The sequence below is a fragment of the Tachyglossus aculeatus genome, unplaced genomic scaffold (assembly GCF_015852505.1).
Source record: "Tachyglossus aculeatus isolate mTacAcu1 unplaced genomic scaffold, mTacAcu1.pri scaffold_242_arrow_ctg1, whole genome shotgun sequence".
Taxonomy (NCBI): domain Eukaryota; kingdom Metazoa; phylum Chordata; class Mammalia; order Monotremata; family Tachyglossidae; genus Tachyglossus; species Tachyglossus aculeatus.
In genome coordinates, this window is record NW_024044957.1 from 42,113 (window position 1) to 61,590 (window position 19,478).

General features: G+C 41.7%; 1 pseudogene; it reads left to right on the forward strand.

Annotated features, from left to right (window-relative positions):
• Positions 1-89: 89 nt before the first annotated feature.
• LOC119923762 lies at positions 90-16,241 on the forward strand (annotated as a pseudogene).
• The last annotated feature ends 3,237 nt before the right edge of the window (positions 16,242-19,478 follow it).

Sequence of the window (19,478 nt, forward strand, 5' to 3'; positions counted from 1 at the left end):
AGAATTAAACTATTTCCTTTGGTGGCTGTGCAGCCCAGTTGTATTTCTCCTTCTTTCTTTGGCCCTCAGCATGTTGGATCCTGATAATGATGGCATATGACAGACAGGCCGCTATCTGTGACCCGCTCTGCTATTCACTCATTATAAACCGTAGGAGCTGTCTGCAGCTGGCACTGGCTTCCTGGCTAGCAGGGATTTCCATGGCAACAGTACAGACTGCAATGATGTTTACATTGCCCTTCTGTGGACCTAATGTAATTAACTATTTCTTCTGTGATAGCCCTCCTCTCTTATACCTGGTGTGCATGGGCACCTTTGCAATTGAGGTATACAGTGTAACTGGGACAGGGATCATCCTGATACACCCATTTGGAGTGAACATTGATTCCTACATCCGCAGTCTCATCACCATCTCATCACCCTTCCCTGAGGGCCGTCTCAAAGTGTTCTCCACCTGTTCATCCAACCTCATTGTTGTCTCGTTGTTCTTCAGGGTTGTGGGTTCAACTTCATTCCGAGTCAAATCTTCCTACTCTCCTGAGAGCAAGAAGCTGCTTTCTCTCTCCTATTCAGTCTTCACACCCATGCTAAATCTCTTGATCTTCAAGCTGAGGAATCAAGAGGTGAAAGGTGCCTTGAAGAAAATTATGTGTAAAAGGATATTTTCCAAGGGTCTGAGAGGCTTTGATTTTTTTTATTGTGATATTAAGTCAGTGACAATGCTTGCACACCATTACCTGGCACATTCCCATCTTTATTATTTACTGTGGGCTCACTGTGTGCACAAAGTATTCTGGGATCTTGTAAAGGCCATGGAGAAGTGTCAGAGGCCCATTCCTTATTTTCAGAATTATAATGGACATCACTAATGCTAACTCAGAAGGTAGAAGGCAAGCAAGAGATGGGATACCAAGACAGCAATACAATAAATTGGACATATTCTCAGTTAATGGTATTTCTTGAGAGTTTCAGGTGTGCAGAGCGTGAAGCTAAAGATTTTTAACATTAAAGAATTAATGATATGCTTTAATGTTCTATTGTTTGATATAAAAAGTAAGGAGAAAGGATCAGAAAAGTATGCTTCTAGAGTTCCTGCGAGTTGAAGACTGAATTGATTATTCATCCATCAGATATGTTCCTCTGTTCTTGATCTGCTCCTCTTACCAAGACCACTACACTGTTATTTCAGGGAATACTCCCTCATTTGCATTTAAACAGATACTAATATGTCTTAAAATCCAATTGTCAGGCCTGATCTTTTAAGCAAAACCATAAGGGAAGAGACAACTAATAACTGTTGGCATTCAACAAATCCCAAATCAGGTATTCATCTTGCTCCAAAAGGAAAAAAATAATCCATCCCTTTGAATAGTAACATCTACAAATCAACAGCTTATTCAGTTGCTTTTATGATCATTTTTAATGGTATTTGTTAAGTGTTTACTATGAGTGAGGCACCTTAATAAGCAATGGGATACATACAAGGTAATTAAGTTGGACACCATCCATATTCCATATGGGGCTAACAGTCTTAAATCCCAAAAAAGTGAAGTGTCTTGCCCAAGGTCATACTGCAGACTGTTGGCAGAGCTGGGATTAGAACCCAGATACTCTGACTCCCAGTCAGATACTCTGACTCCCAGACCCCTGGACTATCCAATGTCAGATTATTTCTCACTTCAGTTTCTTAGACCAGGTTGTTCATATCATGTTTTGAGTGGGATTATCAAATGGTAGAGTGAAATGTGGCTGCTCAGCAGAGATATCTCAATGTCCTCAGACAGATCTCTTCCCTGGGAGATGAATGATGGCCCACAGAGGTTTGTGGCCACTGGGCAGAAAGATCTCAGTATTCTTGGACAGATCTCTGTCCCAAGCAATGGACAATGGTCCACGTCAATGATCCACTCCAATTTGTGGCCTCCTGGAGGAGAAATCTCAGTGTCCTCGGGTAGGTATCAGTCCAGGGTGATGTTCAATGGTCTGCATTGGTATGTGGCCTCCCAGTAGAGAGAAACCATCATCGTTGGGCTGGTCTCTGTCCTGGGAGATGATAGGTGAACCACACAGGTTTGAGATTTCTCAAATGAAGAGTTACTAAGGATTTACAAGGTAGTTCTGAAGTCTGGTATTACAGGCTGAAAAGGTTTTAATTGATCTTTAACATCAACTCAAATTAAAACTAATTACTGAAGAAATAATGAAACCTAACATTGACAATTGGTCAGTTAGCAAAATCCTAAAAAGTAGGCCTAAAGGGAAGGACACCAAAGTGAGACTAGAGACCAAAGATTCAGAGAGATTACGAATTTAAGAAAGAAGCAACAAGCTATCTGTTCTGGAGACTAAAAACAGACTTTAGTGGTGACCAGGTAAATAATTGTGTGGAAAGTGAGTGATATTGCCAGGACATTAAGCTTAGATTTTGCCCAACCTGACTGTCTTGTTTTCCCCAGCACTTAGTATAGAACTAGTCAAACAAGAAGTGCTTAACAAATACCATTAAAAAATCAGAAAGTAACTTCATAACCAAATAATCTTAATAGAGGACACAATATCACGTGAATGCTCAATTTTTCGAGATGGATCGGGTGTTGCAGGTTTTTAAATTATCATCAACTCCAACATGTACATTCCCTTCAACTTTAATCCCAGGAAGCAACCTCAGAAATCTGAAGCAATAACTCCCTATTCCCTATTTCTGAGAGGCATCCCCGGTGTTGCAGGTTTTTAAATTATCATCAACTCCAACATGTACATTCCCTTCAACTTTAATCCCAGGAAGCAACCTCAGAAATCTGAAGCAATAACTCCCTATTCCCTATTTCTGAGAGGCATCCCCTCAGTTTTGATTGTCAGTTACTTTGGGTTACCTATGCCACTACTCAATTTAGAGTAGATTATTTTTCACTTCTTGGATTAAACCTGAAAGTATTATGGGAGAAGCGCCTTCCATGTTTGAGTTTGGGAAGTACAATGTTTTCATAAGCTAAATTTGAATTTGAGATGAAGCTATCAGTGATGAAGAATTGTGCTATGTATCGAACCTCATGCCAACCAGCCATACAAATATATCTTTATGTCAGAATTAGAATGATCGGCTCAATGATGAAATTACAAGAGTCCGTGACAGTTGTGTTTGATGTGGGCAGGGAAGGTGTCTATCAATGCTGTTGTATTGTATTGACACAAGCACTTAGTATAACACTTCGCACACAGTAAGTGCTCAGAAAATACCAGTGTTGATTACGTTTCCACATGGGACTAAGTCACAAATGATAATAATGATGGTACTTGTTAAGCACTTACTATGTGCCAAGCACTGCTCTAAACACTGGGGTAGATACAAGGTAATCAGGTTGTCCCACGTAGGGCTCACAGTCTTGATCCCCATTTTACAGATGAGGTAACTGAGGAACAGAGAAGTTAAGTGACTTGCTCAAAGTCACACAGCTGAGAAATGAAAGAGCTGGGATTAGAACCCAGAAACTGACTCTCAGCCTGTGCTCTTTCCACTAAGCTACGATGCTTCTCTAGGAACATTCACATGCCTTGGAGTGCCACAGGGTTGCTAAGGGGATAATTACCAAGTGTAAACCAATAATTAAAATTGTTGGAAAGACGTTTTTTCAGTGTCTCACAGAGCACACAGATATTACATTGCCAGCTGACTGTCAAATCTCTCTAGTTATTTTGCTTATGCACATATTTCTTGTTTGCCTTGTGCTGTCGAAGCAGCGTGGCTCAGTGGAAAGAGCGCGGGCTTGGGTGTCAGAGGTCATGGGTTCGAATCCCGGCTCCGACACTTGTCAGCTGTGTGACCTTGGACAAGCCACTTACCTTCTCTGTACCTCAGTTACCTCATCGGTAAAATGGGGATTAAGACTGTGAGCCCCAGGTGGGACAACCTGATCACCTTGTATGCCCCCCAGTGCTTAGAACAGTGCTTTGCACATAGTAAGCACTTAACAAATACCACCATTATTATTATCTCCAACCCATAGCAGCACAATGGGTACATCTCTCCCAGAATGTCCTACCTCCATCTGCAATTGTTCTGGTAGTGTACCCAAAGAGTTCTCTTGATAAAACTACAGAAGTGGTTTACCATTGCCTCCTTCTGAGCAGTAAACTTGAGTACCACCCTCGACTCTTTCCCATGTGGCTGCTGCCCAGCACAGCAGATTTTAGTGTTAATTTATAGCAGATTGCCTTCCACTTGTTAGCCACTGCCCAAGCTAGGATTGGAATGGATATGCCTCTGATGGACTCTCCCTCCCATAGTCGTGACTAACTTAGTACTGGAAACTCTCCAGGTGTGAGTGGACAAAGTTCTAAGATATCATTTTTAAAAATTTCCTTCTACACCTGTAGTGATTTACAATGCCTTAAAAAAGTTTTTTATACAAATTGACGCAATAGCCCAGAGGAAAGTGTGTTAAATATTGCCTTCCCAACCAGAATATGTAGGAGGCAACACTAATAATCTATGACACCAAATCGATATTTATGGAAGTGGCTCTGAGAACCTTGTGACCCCATTTCCTTCTCAAGTACTCCCTTAGCTCTGATGTTTCCCACTTTATTGAGAGACTGTGATAATTTGGGACCACTCTTCTTGCTCTGCCTTTTGTTCAGATTTTAGCAGTCTTTTCACACTCATTTGCTTGGGGGGCTCACAACTGACCTGATCTAAATGAAATCTTCCTACCCCATCTCCCTATTACCGTTCCTCTCAAGACTCCTTGAGTGAGCCGACTACACTCGCTGCCTCGAACTCCTTTCCTCAAATTCTCTCCTGGACCCCCTCTGATCTGGCTTCCGTGCCCTTCCTCCACTAAAACCACTCTTTCAAAAGTTTCCAATGACCTCCTTCTTGACAAATCCAACGGCTCCTACTCCATACAATCCTCCTTGACCTCTTAGCTGCCTTCGACACTGTGGACCATCTCCTTATCCTCAATACATAATCCAACCTTGGCTTCACTGACTCCATCCTCTCCTCGTTCTCCTCTTATCTCTCTGACCATTCATTCTCAGTCTCCTTTGCGGGCTCCTCCTCCCCCTACCATCCCCTAACTGTAGGGGTCCCTCAAATTTCAGTTCTTGGTCCCCTTATATTCTCCATCTATACTCACTCCCTTGGAGAACTCATTTGCTCCTGCAGCTTCAACTATCAACTCTATATGGATGGCACCCAAATCTAAATCTCCTCCCCTGTTCTCTCTCCCTTCTTCCAAACTCACATCTCCTGCCTTCAGGACATCTGTACTGGTTGTCCTCCTGCCACCTCAAACTCAACATATCCAAGACAGAGCTCCTTATATTCCCTTCCAAACCCAGTCCTCTCCCTAATTTTCCCCAACACTATAGATGACACAACCACCCTTCGCATCTCACAAGCCCATAACTTGGTGTCATCCTTGACTCTTCTCTCTTATTCACCCTACATATCCAACAGTAACCAAATCCTGTCAGTCTCACCTTCATAACATCACCAAGATCTGCCGTTTGCTATCCATCCAAACTGATACCACATTAGTACAATCTCTCATGCTATCCCGACTGGATTATTGTGTCAGCCTCCTTTCTGACCTCCCAACTTCCTGCCTCTCTCCACTTCAGTCCATACTTCACTCTGCTTGCCTGATTATCTTTCTAAGTAAACGTTCAGGGCAGGTCACTCACCATCCTCAGAAACCTCCAGTGGTTGCCTATCCACCTCCGTATTAAATAAAAAATCCTCACTATTGGCTTTAAACCTCTCCATCACCTTGCCTCTTCTTACCTCATCTCCTTTCTCTTATACATCCCAGCCCACACACTCTGCTCCTCTTGTGCTAACCTTCTCACTGTGCCTCGTTCTCACCAGTTTCACCACCAACCCCTGGCCCAAGTCCTACCTCTGGCCTGGAACACCCTCCCTCCTCAAAATCCGCCAAACAATCACTCTTCCTCACTTCAAAGCTCTACTGAAGGCACAACTTCTCCAAGAGGCCTTCCCAGACTAAGCCCCCTTCTCCTCAGTTCCCCTTCCCTTTTGCGTCACCTCGACTCATTTCCTTTGCTCTTCCCCCCTTTCCGTCACAAAGAAATTATGTGTACATGTATATATCTATAATTCTATGAATTTATATTGATGCCTGTTTACTTTTTTTGATGTCTGTTTCCCCCCAGCTCGACTGTAAGCCCATTGCCCATTGCGGGAAGGGATTGTTTTTCTTTATTGCTGTATTGTACTTTCCCGAGAACTTAGTACAAGTTCTCAGCACATAGTAAGTGTTCCAAAAATGTGATTGAATGAATGAATGAATGAATGACCATATACAAAATATACTCAATCCACAATGGAGTTCGTTTTATACTCTTCCCTTCCCCACCACTCATTTCACTCACTCTGTCATTATATCTGAAGCAGCTTCTATGTTTGCCACACCAGTGGAGTTTATTTTGCTTCCTTGAGTTAGGGGGAAATGCTTGTAAGGTAACTCTAGAGTGTTAGGGGAGAAGTGGCTTCTTTCACTCTCCTTCTGTGCTCCTATCCAGTCTGGGTTGCCCAACAGGGCAAGAAATTACCCCAAACTAGAATTGCAGCCACGCTCTGGTTTGATAGCTAATGGGTATTAGAAGGGTAGGCATTCTTTGTCCACTTATATATATACTTGCCTAACCTCCTTCCTCCATGAAGGAAAATAAGGTAATTTGGAAAGGCACTAGCTGGCTGTAGCCCCAATGATATTATTCTCCAAAATCCACCTGAGCAACACATTCTAACATATGTTGCTTCCCTATCTAACCCTCAAAATAAATAAATATAAGTTCATCTGACAAAGACCATAGCACCTAATTCTCTTGATGACCAAATATATTTTTCATGTTCAGAATAATTTGTATTTGTTTAACTTTTGATTTCAGGCTTAATTAAAACTGCAATAAAATATTGGCAAGCCGAATAAACACAAAATTTAAATTACATCATTCCCAGCTCTTCTAAAGTCTAAAAGGGACTTTATATGCTTGTGACTCAGGTGGCCCTGGGAATACAGCTGAGCTTCAAATATTCCACGCCTAAATGTAGCAAATGAAATACAACTGGCAACATCTTGTTGCCATCCATCTGGAGTTCTTTCCTCTTCTTACCAGAGGTAAGAAGGGGTTTGATTGGGATTTTGATTGTCAGAAATAATAGATGAGGTATAATAATGGAATTTATAGGGGAATCCTATCTCAAACAGATTCAAATGACTTAAAATGAATTTGCAGAACAACCTCTTAGTTTATTGATGTTGCAACTCTCAATCTATAAGAACTACTGTTAGGAAAGATGTTATTTTACTTTTCAGGGAAAGAAATCTCCATATTAGAATTGGAGATGTTGCTAATTTATGACATTGATTCCTTTTCATTGGCCTCATGAGCAGAGTCATTAGGTCAACACTCATAGTTGGGAGAGCTACCAAGAATAATATTAATTATGGTATTTTAAAATCATGATTTCTCTCTTTCTCTGCAGTCTCCTATGTCCTCCCGCACTCAGAACCTCTTTACATGGATGTTCCACCTATTCCTCAAACTTAACATGTCCACAACAGAAATCCTTATTTTCTCGCCAATCCCTATACTCCCCATGACTTTCCCATCACTGTAGCTAGCATCAACATCTGCCCTGTCTCACAAGCCTGTAACCTCATCTCTTTCATTCACCCATATACTGAATCTGTCCCCAAATCCTATCAGTTCAATCTTCACAACATCACTAATATCCACCCTTTCCTTTCCATCCAAACTGCTACCATGTTAATCCAAGCACTTATCTCATCGTTACCGTGATTATTTCATCAGCCTCCTTGCTGTCCTCCTTGCTGCCTGTCCCTCCCCACTCCATACTTCACTCTGCCCCTAGACCATTTTTCTACAAAAATGTTCAGTCCATGCTTCCCCATTTCTCAAGAACCTCCAGTGACTGCCTATCCACTTCTGCATCAAACAGAAACTCCATTCCATAGGCTTTAAAGAAATCAATCACCTTGTCCTCTCCTACCTGATAATTCTGATAATTGAATAGCCCAAAGCAAGATGATGTCTATGTGGTTATGATCCCATTGTTGAACCCCTTAATTCATAGCCTGAGGAACAAAGATATATTGGTTTGTCCTCAGAGAAATGAATGATATAAAATTGTTGTCTTAATATAGTTTATTATTTTTCATAGAATCTCTGACAATAGCTTTGAAAATTTTGTATGAGTAGAGATGAAAGTGCAGATCCATGACATATTTTTAAAGAAAAATTGAAAGATTTTAGTAGTAGATTGGCTGATAACAGTGAGAAATTTCCATTTTGCTCTTGGCTTGGAAGCCCAGGTTTTTAGGACTTGCTAAGATTTGACAGGAAAATCAATCAATCGATGATGGTTAGTTGGGTGCGTATAACATTCAGAGAGCTGTTTGAAATTGGATTTCTCAAATTGAACCTAATAAACTATTTGTAATACTCTTCATAAAACTGTTCATATCTTTCATAGCTGTACCTCCTTTGAGCACCTTCCACCTCTGTGTGAAAATGCCAGGATTAGACACAATGAAAATCAGCAGACATGGTTGCTTTTTTAAAGGAGGTTGCAATTTAAGTTGGGAGAAGACATGGACATGGAAAGGTCCAACTCTCAAAAGCTAGCGAAGTGCCTAATAACCCCAAATAAACCAATAGCAACAACTGAGATACAAGGCCCTCAGTAAATATGATTAAGTGATTGATCCAAACACAAGCACAAACAGCTAACAGCCTGCCCAGGAACTAAAGGTGATTCAATGTATGCCAGCATTCTAACCAAAACTGAAGTATACTTTCCTCTCATATTCTCTGCAAATAATCTTCTTGGTTACGAGTTAAAAATATCATAGCGTTTTGAGGATGCTTATTCCCATCCTTTCCATGATATTAAGGATATTCATTTTATTGTTAATTCTGGGAATAACATTGGGGATAGCATTATGCTTTTGGGATTCAGTCCCAGTGCAACACAGAACCTAATATACCCATGTTTGGATGGTTCCCTTTCAATCTTCTTAGAACTGGAGGTGAAATAAAGTATTAATGATAATAATGGTATTTGTTAAGCCCTTACTATGTGTAAGGCGCTGAACTAAGTCCTGGGGTCTATACAAAGAAATCAGGTTGGACACAGTCCCTGTCCCATGGAAGGCTCACAGTCTTAATCCCCATTTTACAGATGAGGTAACTGAGCCACAGCTAAGTCAAGTGACTTACCCAAGGTCACACAGCAGATCAGTGATGGAGCTGGGACTGGAATAATAATAATTATGATATTGCCTGTCTTATTGCTTTGTTTTGTTTTGTTTTATGTCTCCCCCCTTCTTGACTGTGAGCCCTTTGTTGGATGGGGATTGTCTTTATTAATTGCTGAATTGTACTTTCCAAGCGCTTAGTGTACTGCTCTGCATACAGTAAGTACTTAATAAATACACTTGAATGAATGAGTAAATAAATGAATATTTGTTAAGCATTGATATGTGCCAGGCATTGTACTAAGTGCTGGGGTATATACAAGTAAATCGGGTTGACACAGTCCCTGTTCCAATTAGGGCTCACACTTTCAATCCCCGTTTTAAAGATGAGATAACTGAGACACAGAGAAGTGAAGTGACTTGCCGAAGGCCACACAGCTGACAAGTGGCAGAGCTGGAATTAGAACCCATGACCTTTTGACTTCCAGGCTTGTGCTCTCTCCAATACACCATGCTGCCTTGCAATGTCAGGCAGGGTCTGTAAATTCCCAGAAATTGATCTAATTAGGTTTATTTATTGTTTAAGGTGCCTAATTGATCCATTAGGTTAAGTTTCTCCAATAACCAGTATCTGCAAAAATCAAATGAATAGAAATGCTGACTGTGTGCTAGACAGGTTTGGGAATCTATTAATAAATAAGGTAGTCAAGGGGATGAATTCAATTCAATTCAATGCTCCCATCGTGTTGATTGCAAGTTGTCTTAATCTTGTTTACCAAAGCAGGGAGTATACGTGATTGTCCATGGGTTTCTCATTTATTTCAACAAAATATCTACAAATTTAGTGAGTTGAATTATGCAATGCTGAGGCAATTCAATTCCACTGAACCTGGAGGCAAAGCTGATAAATTTCCAGTGAGAATCAGATTAGCTAAGGGACTTTGGGAACCAAAGAAATGGGAAAGAAAAAGAAAAGATGGTGCAGGAAATAATAATAATAATGGCATTTATTAAGCGCTTAACTATGGGCAAAGCACTGTTCTATGCACTGGGGAGGTTACAAGGCGATCAGAGTGTCCCACGGGGGGCTCACAGTCTTAATCCCCATTTTACAGATGAGGGAATTGAGGCCCAGAGAAGTTAAGTGACTTGCCCAAAGTCACACAGCTGACAAGTGGCAGAGTCGGAATTTGAACCCATGAACTCTGACTCCAAAGCCCGGGCTCTTTCTTCTGAGCCATGCTGCTTCTCCAATAAGAGATATGGACATTAGAATGCACGGATGCAGGAACCGTAAATATTCAAAGTCGTACTACTCCTCTAAGACTTTACTTGTAAAAACTGGAATTTATTTCATGTCAGTCATTACTACTGAAATGTAAGAAATGTATTTATGGAATTAGGAAGCTGAATATGTTACTTAATTTGTTCCTCTGACTTAATGCAAGGTCTCACTTAAAACTATCCCTGACAGAAAATAATTGGTGCTATTGTTAAATACTTCCAGTGGGGAGAAATTGTCCACTTATGTAATGCATAAGTACCCTCAGGAAATTTAAACTGCTAATCACGAAGGGTATTTTGTTGGGGCTACTGATGAGGGTTCCCCTCTCAGGGAAGCACCTGGAGAGTTTCCATTACTCCACCTGTCTTGGCTACAAGAGGGAGAGTCAAGTAGAGGCCTACACATTCAATTCCTAGCTTGGGCAGTGGCTAGTAAGTGGAAGGCAATCTGCTACTTAGAAGCAGCATTGCTCAGTGGAAAAAGCCCGGGCTTTGGAGTCAGAGGTCATGGGTTCAAATCCCAGCTCCACCAATTGTCAGCTGCGTGACTTTGGGCAAGTCACTTAATAATAATGATGGCATTTATTAAGCGCTTACTATGTGAAAAGCACTTTTCTAAGCACTGGCGAGGTTACGGGGTGATCAGGTTGTCCCACATGGGGCTCAGTCTTAATCCCCATTTTACAGATGAGGTAACTGAGGCACAGAGAAGTTAAGCGATTTGCCCAAAGTCACACAGCTGACAATTGGCGGAGCTAGGATTTGAACCCAAGACCTCTGACTCCAAAGCCCGTGCTCTTTCCACTGAGACATGCTGCTTCTCACTTAACTTCTCTGCGCCTGTTACCTCATCTGTCAAATGGGGATTAAGACTGGGAGCCCCCCGTGGGACAACCTGATCCCCTTGTAACCTCCCCAGTGCTTAGAACAGTGCTTTGCACGTAGTAAGTGCTTAGTCAATGCCATTATTATTATTAATGATGTTTATATAGCTATGATTCTATTTATTCTGATGGTTTTGACAGCTGTCTACTTGTTTTGTTCTGTTGTCTGTCTCCCCCTTCTAGACTGTGAGCCCATTGTTGGGTAGGGACTGTCTCTATATGTTGCCGACTTGTATTTCCCAAGCGCTTAGTGCAGTGCTCTGCACATAAGTGCTCAATAAATACGATTGAATGAATGAATGAATGAATGAATGAATGCTACAAATCAAAACTCACCCTTTCTGGGCAGCAGTGGCATGGGAGAGAGTCGAGGGAGGAGACTCAGGTTTACTGCATGGAAGGTGGCAATGGTAAACCGCTTATGTGTTTTTACCAGCAAAACTGTATGGACACACTACCAGAACGATTGCAAATGGAGAGCGGGGCATTCTGGAAGAGATGTGTCCGTGGTGTCACTATGGGTCGGAAATGACTCGACGGCATAAGACAAGTGTTGAGGGTTGGGATCATGTATACCTATTCCAGTGTACTTTCCCAAGCACTTAATAGAGGGACTGCACTCAATAAATAGCATTAATTGATTGATTGTAACTTTATCTTTCTTTTTAAAGTCATTTTTGTTATCTTAACCTTAATGATTTTTTTTTCTACTACAATGTCTCCTTTTTTAAAAAAGGAATTCTTTCTGGAAGCTTTCCTATGAATTTTGGATACCCTTCTGTACTACTGTGTTCTAATTTAGTCTCCAATTTCATCTCCCAAAACAGAAGTGGCTGATAAACGGCTGTGGAAAATGAAACTGCTGTCATGGAATTCATTCTTTTTGCATTGACAAATGATCCATTGTCCCAAATCACCCTCTTTGGGCTGTTTCTAGAGACTTACATGATCACCCTTTTGAGGAACATTATTTTTCTCTTAGCCACTTGTCCTTCACAGATGTGGGTAAGTCCTCAACCACCACTTCTAAGTTACTTGAGAACAAACCTTTGGAGAAGGAAAGTATTTCATTTATTGAGTGTGCTGTCTAATTCTTTATCACTACTATCTTTGGACCAGCTAAGTGCTCTCTTTTGACCATGATGGCATGTAATCAATACGTAGTCATCTGCCCCTGCTGGCTTATCCAAAGAGTACATCTATGAAATTGCATGTCCTTAGGCTAGTAGGCCTCTATTTAGGAAATTTGTTAAACAATCTTAACCACATTTATTAAGTGCTTACCATGCACAGAACACCATATTAGGGAATTTTGTTTATTTATATTAATCTTCAGACCCAATGTTATCATTTATTTCTGTGATTTCTCCACCTTACCAAAGCTTCCCTGCTCTTGCAAGACATTTACAAAAATAATTCCTTTAGCTTTAGAGGTCCTTATAATTCTAACCACTTTGGGGTACCCAGTTACTTTTTCTTATAGATCCTATTGGCAAGTCTCAGAATAAAATTATTTGAGGGGTTGAAAATCTTTCAACAGCTGTGCCTCTCATTTGAAAACAGTCACTCAATCCGATGGGTCTTCAGCTACTAGGAACAGCCCTGGGCACACAAATGTCTGTTTTAGGCTCCATCCCTCATTATAAACTCTAGTCCATATTGTTTTCAGACATCTTTCACAGTACATGCATGACCTTTTTGGAACGGAATCAGGTTCTTCCTATATTTCTCTCTAGTGTGTAAGCTTGTGGTGGGTATTAAATGTGTCCATTATATGGTTGTACTGTACTCTCCCAAGCACTTAGTTCAATACCATTCACGCAGTAAGCGTTAAAGTATTAATAATACCGAGAATAATAATAATATATATTGTATTTGTTAAACACTTAATCAATCAATCAATCAATCGTATTTATTGAGCGCTTACTATGTGCACAGCACTGTACTAAGCGCTTGGGAAGTACAAATTGGCAACATATAGAGACAGTCCCTACCCAACAGTGGGCTCACAGTCTAAAAGGGGGAGACAGAGAACAGAACCAAACATACCAACAAAATAAAATAAATAGGATAGAAATGTACAAGTAAAATAAATAAATAAATAAATAAATAAATAAATAGTGTAATAAATATGTACAACCATATATACATATATACAGGTGCTGTGGGGAAGGGAAGGAGGTAAGATGGGGGGATGGAGAGGGGGACGAGGGGGAGAGGAAGGAAGGGGCTCAGTCTGGGAAGGCCTCCTGGAGGAGGTGAGCTCTCAGCAGGGCCTTGAAGGGAGGAAGAGAGCTAGCTTGGCGGAGGGGCAGAGGCAGGGCATTCCAGGCCCGGGGGATTACGTGGGCCGGGGGTCGACGGCGGGACAGGCGAGAACGAGGTACAGTGAGGAGATTAGCGGTGGAGGAGCGGAGGTTGCGGGCTGGGCAGTAGAAGGAGAGAAGGGAGGTGAGGTAGGAGGGGGCGAGGTGATGGAGAGCCTTGAAGCCCAGGGTGAGGAGTTTCTGCCTGATGCGCAGATTGATTGGTAGCCACTGGAGATTTTTGAGGAGGGGAGTAATATGCCCAGAGCGTTTCTGGACAAAGATAATCCGGGCAGCAGCATGAAGTATGGATTGAAGTGGAGAGAGACACGAGGATGGGAGATCAGAGAGAAGGCTGGTGCAGTAGTCCAGACGGGATAGGATGAGAGCTTGAATGAGCAGGGTAGCAGTTTGGATGGAGAGGAAAGGGCGGATCTTGGCAATGTTGCGGAGCTGAGACCGGCAGGTTTTGGTGACGGCTTGGATGTGAGGGGTGAATGAGAGAGCGGAGTCGAGGATGACACCAAGGTTGCAGGCTTGTGAGACGGGAAGGATGGTAGTGCCGTCAACAGAGATGGGAAAGTCAGGGAGAGGACAAGGTTTGGGAGGGAAGACAAGGAGCTCAGTCTTCGACATGTTGAGCTTTAGGTGGTGGGCGGACATCCAGATGGAGATTTCCTGAAGGCAGGAGGAGATGCGAGCCTGGAGGGAGGGGGAGAGAGCAGGGGCAGAGATGTAGATCTGGGTGTCATCAGCGTAGAGATGATAGTTGAAGCCGTGGGAGCGAATGAGGTCACCAAGGGAGTGAGTGTAGATTGAGAACAGAAGGGGACCAAGCACTGAACCTTGGGGAACCCCCACAGTAAGAGGATGGGAGGGGGAGGAGGAGCCTGCAAAAGAGACTGAGAAAGAACGACCGGAGAGATAAGAGGAGAACCAGGAGAGGACGAAGTCTGGCACTTAATATGTGCCAGACACTCTTCTAATCACTGGGGTAGATACAAAATATCGGGTTGGTCACAATCCCAAATAGGGCTCAGAGTTTTAATCAATATTTTACAGATGAAGCAACTGAGGCACAGAGAAGAGAACTGACTAGGCCGAAGTCACACAGCAGACAATTGGCAGAGCTGGGATTAGAACACATGGCCTTCTGACTCCCAGGCCCATGTTCTAACCACTTTGCCACGCTGCTCTACAATTAATATGATTCATTCACTCAATCGTATTTATTTAGTGCTTACCGTGTGCAGAGCACTTTACTGAGCTCTTGGGAGAGCACAATACAACAGTAAGCAGACACATTCCCTGCCCAAAGAGAACTTAGAGTCTAGAGGTGGGGAGATGGACTTAAACATACATGAATTCGGTGGGGCTGGTAGGGAGGAAGAATGAAGGGAGCAAGTCAGGGTTATGCAGAAGGAAGTGGGAGACAAGGAAAGGGGCTCATAGTCAGGATCAATCTCCCTGAATCTAATTAACACACCTTTCAGTAGAGAGACATTTTTAAGGGAATTAGTCAAATAATTACCCCGTTGATCTCTCATTGATTGAAAAAGTCCCCTTTTGTCTCAACAGAATCTATTTCTAGAATACCTCATGGCTGGCAGAAACCACAGCACCATGACAGAATTCATTCCTTTGGGGTTAACCAGAGATGCCACCCTTTAGGCCATCCTCTCTGTGACATTCCTCCGTATCTAAATGGTAACCTTACTGGGAAATCTCAGCATCATCATGTTAATTAGGATCAGTTCCAAACTTTATACCCCAATGTACTTCTTCCTCAACCATTTAGCTGCAGTTGATATTGGGTATTCCTCCTCTGTGACACCGGCAATGATTGGGGGCTTCTTGGCTGATGGCTACACAACACCTTTGGCTGGCTGTGTTGTTCAGGTATTTTACATTGTGCCTTTTGGAACGGCTGAGTGCTTCCTGCTGGCTGCTATGGCTTATGACCCATACATAGCTGTGTGTATCCCACTGCTCTACTCTGTCAAAATGTCCAACAAATTCTGTGTCCTTCTGGTAGTTGATTCCTACATAGATGGTTTTGTGAATGCTGGGACATTTACCAGTTGCTTATTAAACATAAATTTCTGTGGGCCTAATCACCACTTTTTCTGTGATTAGTCTCCTTTAATGAAACTTTATTTCTTGGACATTTTGGTTATCAGAATCATTCCTTCTGTCTCTTCAGGGTCAATAATAGTGTTCACTATGCTTGCCATAGTCATTTCTTATGTATATATTGTCTTGAAACTCCTGAGGATGAACTCAAAGGAAGGGAGGCACAAAGCTTTCTCCACATGCACCTCCCACCTCACTCACTTTCATTCATGTGATGCTCAAATCCAGTTACTCCATAGAGCAGGACAAAGTGGTGTCTGTGTTCTACAATTATGATCCCCATGTTGAATCCTCTGATCTATAGCCTGAGGAACAAGGATGTTCAAGAGGCCTTTAAACAGGTGATTGAAAAGAAAAGGATTTCTTTAACTATAATGATGCATTGACACTGTTATAATGAGGGATTCATAATGAAGACAAGTTTCCAGGGTTGCTTCATTGACTTTTGCTGATGAACTTTTTAATCATTAATACTTATTAGAATGTCACTTCATAACTCCCTCCTATCCCCAATGAAGGCCTAGAACTTATTCAAAATCAAGTAGAGCTTCAAGACATGAAGTTATAGAAAAAGCCCGATTTTAATAACATTGAAAATGCTCCCAAATATCTCTGAACCTTAAGCTATTCTCATCACCACTGTCATTGCCACAGTCCTGAGAAGAATTAGGAGGAACAGCACAGTCTGTAGAATCCTGGGAAAATGAAACATGCTTCAGTTACAGACTTTAGTGAGCTGCAAATGTTTTTGCGACCTGTGTTTGAGATGCAACTGTCAATGAAGAATTGTCCGATGAATCGAACCTCATGTCAACCAATAATACAAATATATCCTTATGTCTAGAGAATTACAGTTAATGTGGGACATCAAAAAGCCTGTTGTTAGTAAAGTTTTTCTATTCTATGAGTTGTAGAAGATTGAGTCAGGTTTCACATAGCCGCAGTGGCAGACTGGCAAAGATGATTCCATTAACATACTCTATGAAAGCATTTTCTGGCCCACCTACTCTTCTCACTCAAATAATTCCTTTACCTTTAGAGCCCCTTACAATTCTATCCACTGTAGCTATCTCTATCCCAGTAGCTTTTTCGTATATATCCTGTTGCCCAGTCTCAGAATAAAATCATCTGAGGGACAAAGAAAAGTCTTCAACACTTGTGCCTCTCATTTGACCACAATTAGACTCCATCCTGTGTGTCTTCAACTACTATCCCATCTCCCATCTCCTCTTATTCAGAAAGTGTTGCCTCAGGGAACACATTAATTCCTCTGTAGTCCTGGACTCTCAATTGCTTTCTGATCTAATGTCTCTTCCTGCCTCCAGAACACCTCCAAATGGTAACCTGCTGTCACTTTGAGCTTAACTGCTCATCTTTCCTCCCTCTTACACCTTTCCCTCTTCTTATCTTTCCCATTATTATCAGCTCCACCTTCATCATCGCTGCCCCAGAAATCTGTAACCTTGGTGTCCAACCATGCTATTTCCTCTCCACCCTTCTAGCCACCACCTTGAGTCAAGCCTTCTTCATCTTCTGGCTGGATTGCCAACTGCTTCTTTACTTGTCACCCTTTATTCAAATCTCTTTCCTCTTCAATTTAGACTACATTTAGCCGCTCAGATCATCACCTTCAGGCGACATCACACCCCTTCTCAAAAACCTTCAATGGTTACCCATTTCTACTAATAATGGGATTTAGGATTTTCCACCAGTTTTCTCCCTCCTACCTACCTTCTCTCTTCCCTTACTACAACCTATCTCACACTTTCCTCTTCATAAACCCCTAACCTAAGTTTCTCACTGTTTCATGTTCATGAGTGTCCAATTTCTGACCCATTAGTCATAACCTTCCCTCATGCATATGCCCTCAAACCCCTCAAACGATGTTATTGGCCTTCTGATACCTTTCTCCCGCTTAAAGCGATCCTCACTTTATGTATTGGCCACCTTAGTACTTTTCTGAATACCTATTTACGTTTAATTGCCTACTCTTCAACATTTGTACCTCAACTGTTGTTCTTTGGCCTATTGTTTGTCGTCTATATGTGGCTGCTTGTTTCTCCCATTTTATTGTAAATCAGTGAGGGCAGGGCCCCCTTTAACTCCATCATATCTTTCCAAGTGCTTAGTACAGAGCAAAGAGAAGATATTTAATAAATGCCCTGGATGATGAAGTATGGCACCCATTAAAACCCAGGTATGATATCCAACTGTTATATCAGTTTTCCCAGTGATCTCTCTTAGAAATAAATGGGAAGACCACGTAATAAACAATGAAGTCCTCGGCTTCGTCTATGATTTGTTTGATTATTGCCCTCTTCACTGGGTAATAAACGAGATGATTGTAGGTTGGAAGCGTGTGACCAAACAACATACTGACTGCATAACTGTTACATCAACCAGGCCTGAAAGAGATTTTTCAGACTACAGTTTGAAAGACACCACTTAGCCTTTGGTTTGAATACCACAGTCACACATACCCAGAGGTAATTTGTTGCCTTCTTCAGTGCGGGAGCTATCTGAAATATATTTTCATGCCTGTTTCCCCCAGTAGATTTAAAATTTATCCCATCTCCAAAGCACTTATGTACATATCCTTATACTCTACTATTTCTCCTATCTGCAATTTCTATTAATGTCCGTCTCCCCCTGTAATAATAAAATAAATAATAATAATGTTGGTATTTTTATGTGCTTACTATGTGCCAAACACTGTTGTAAGGGCTGGGGGATATACAAGGTAATCATGTTTTCCCAGGTGGGCCTCACAGGCTTCATCCCCATTTGACAGATGAGGTAACTGAGGCACAGAGAAGTTATGTGACTTGCCCAATGTCACACAGCTGACAAGTGGCAGCGTGGGGATTAGAACCCACAAACTCTGACTCCCAAGCCCGTGCTCTTTCCACTGTGCCACGCTGCTTCTCTGTAGACTGTAAACTCCTTGTGGGCAGGGATTGGGTCTATTCTATTATTATTATCATTATTGTTATTACAATATTTGTTAATCACTTACTACATACCAAAAACTGAACTAAACACTGGGGTAGATATAAATTAATCAAGTTGGAAACAATCCTTGTCCTATTTGGTGCTCACAGCCCTAATATTCTATAGTACTGAACTTCCCTAAGCTCTTAGTACAGTGCCGTGCACACAGTAAGGGCACAGTGAATATAATTGATTGATTGGAGACCCTATAATCCAATAACAAGTAGTTTTTGCTTGAGGCAGGAGAAAATTCACTTTTGAAAGGTTTTGAGGAAAGGAGAGATGTGCTCAGTGACATTTCCTGAAGATGATCCAGGCAGTCGTGTGGAGTCTGGTACCAGAAGGGTGAGTGGCTGGAGGCAAGAATACCACCAATGAGGTTGAGGCGATACTCTAATAGTGACATGATTTATGTTTAAATCTGAGGAATGGCTTGTGTGGGTAGAGCTGAATGGGTAGATCCATGAGATGTTTGAAAGGAAAGATTGACAGATTTCAGCTGTAGTTTGGCAGTAAAAATAATGGAGAGAAGTTTCCTATAAATTCTGAATCTAAAAGCACATGATGCTAGAACCCAGTGAGATACGATGGGGAAATCAATTAATGAATGGTGTTTAATTGAGAGTCCAAGA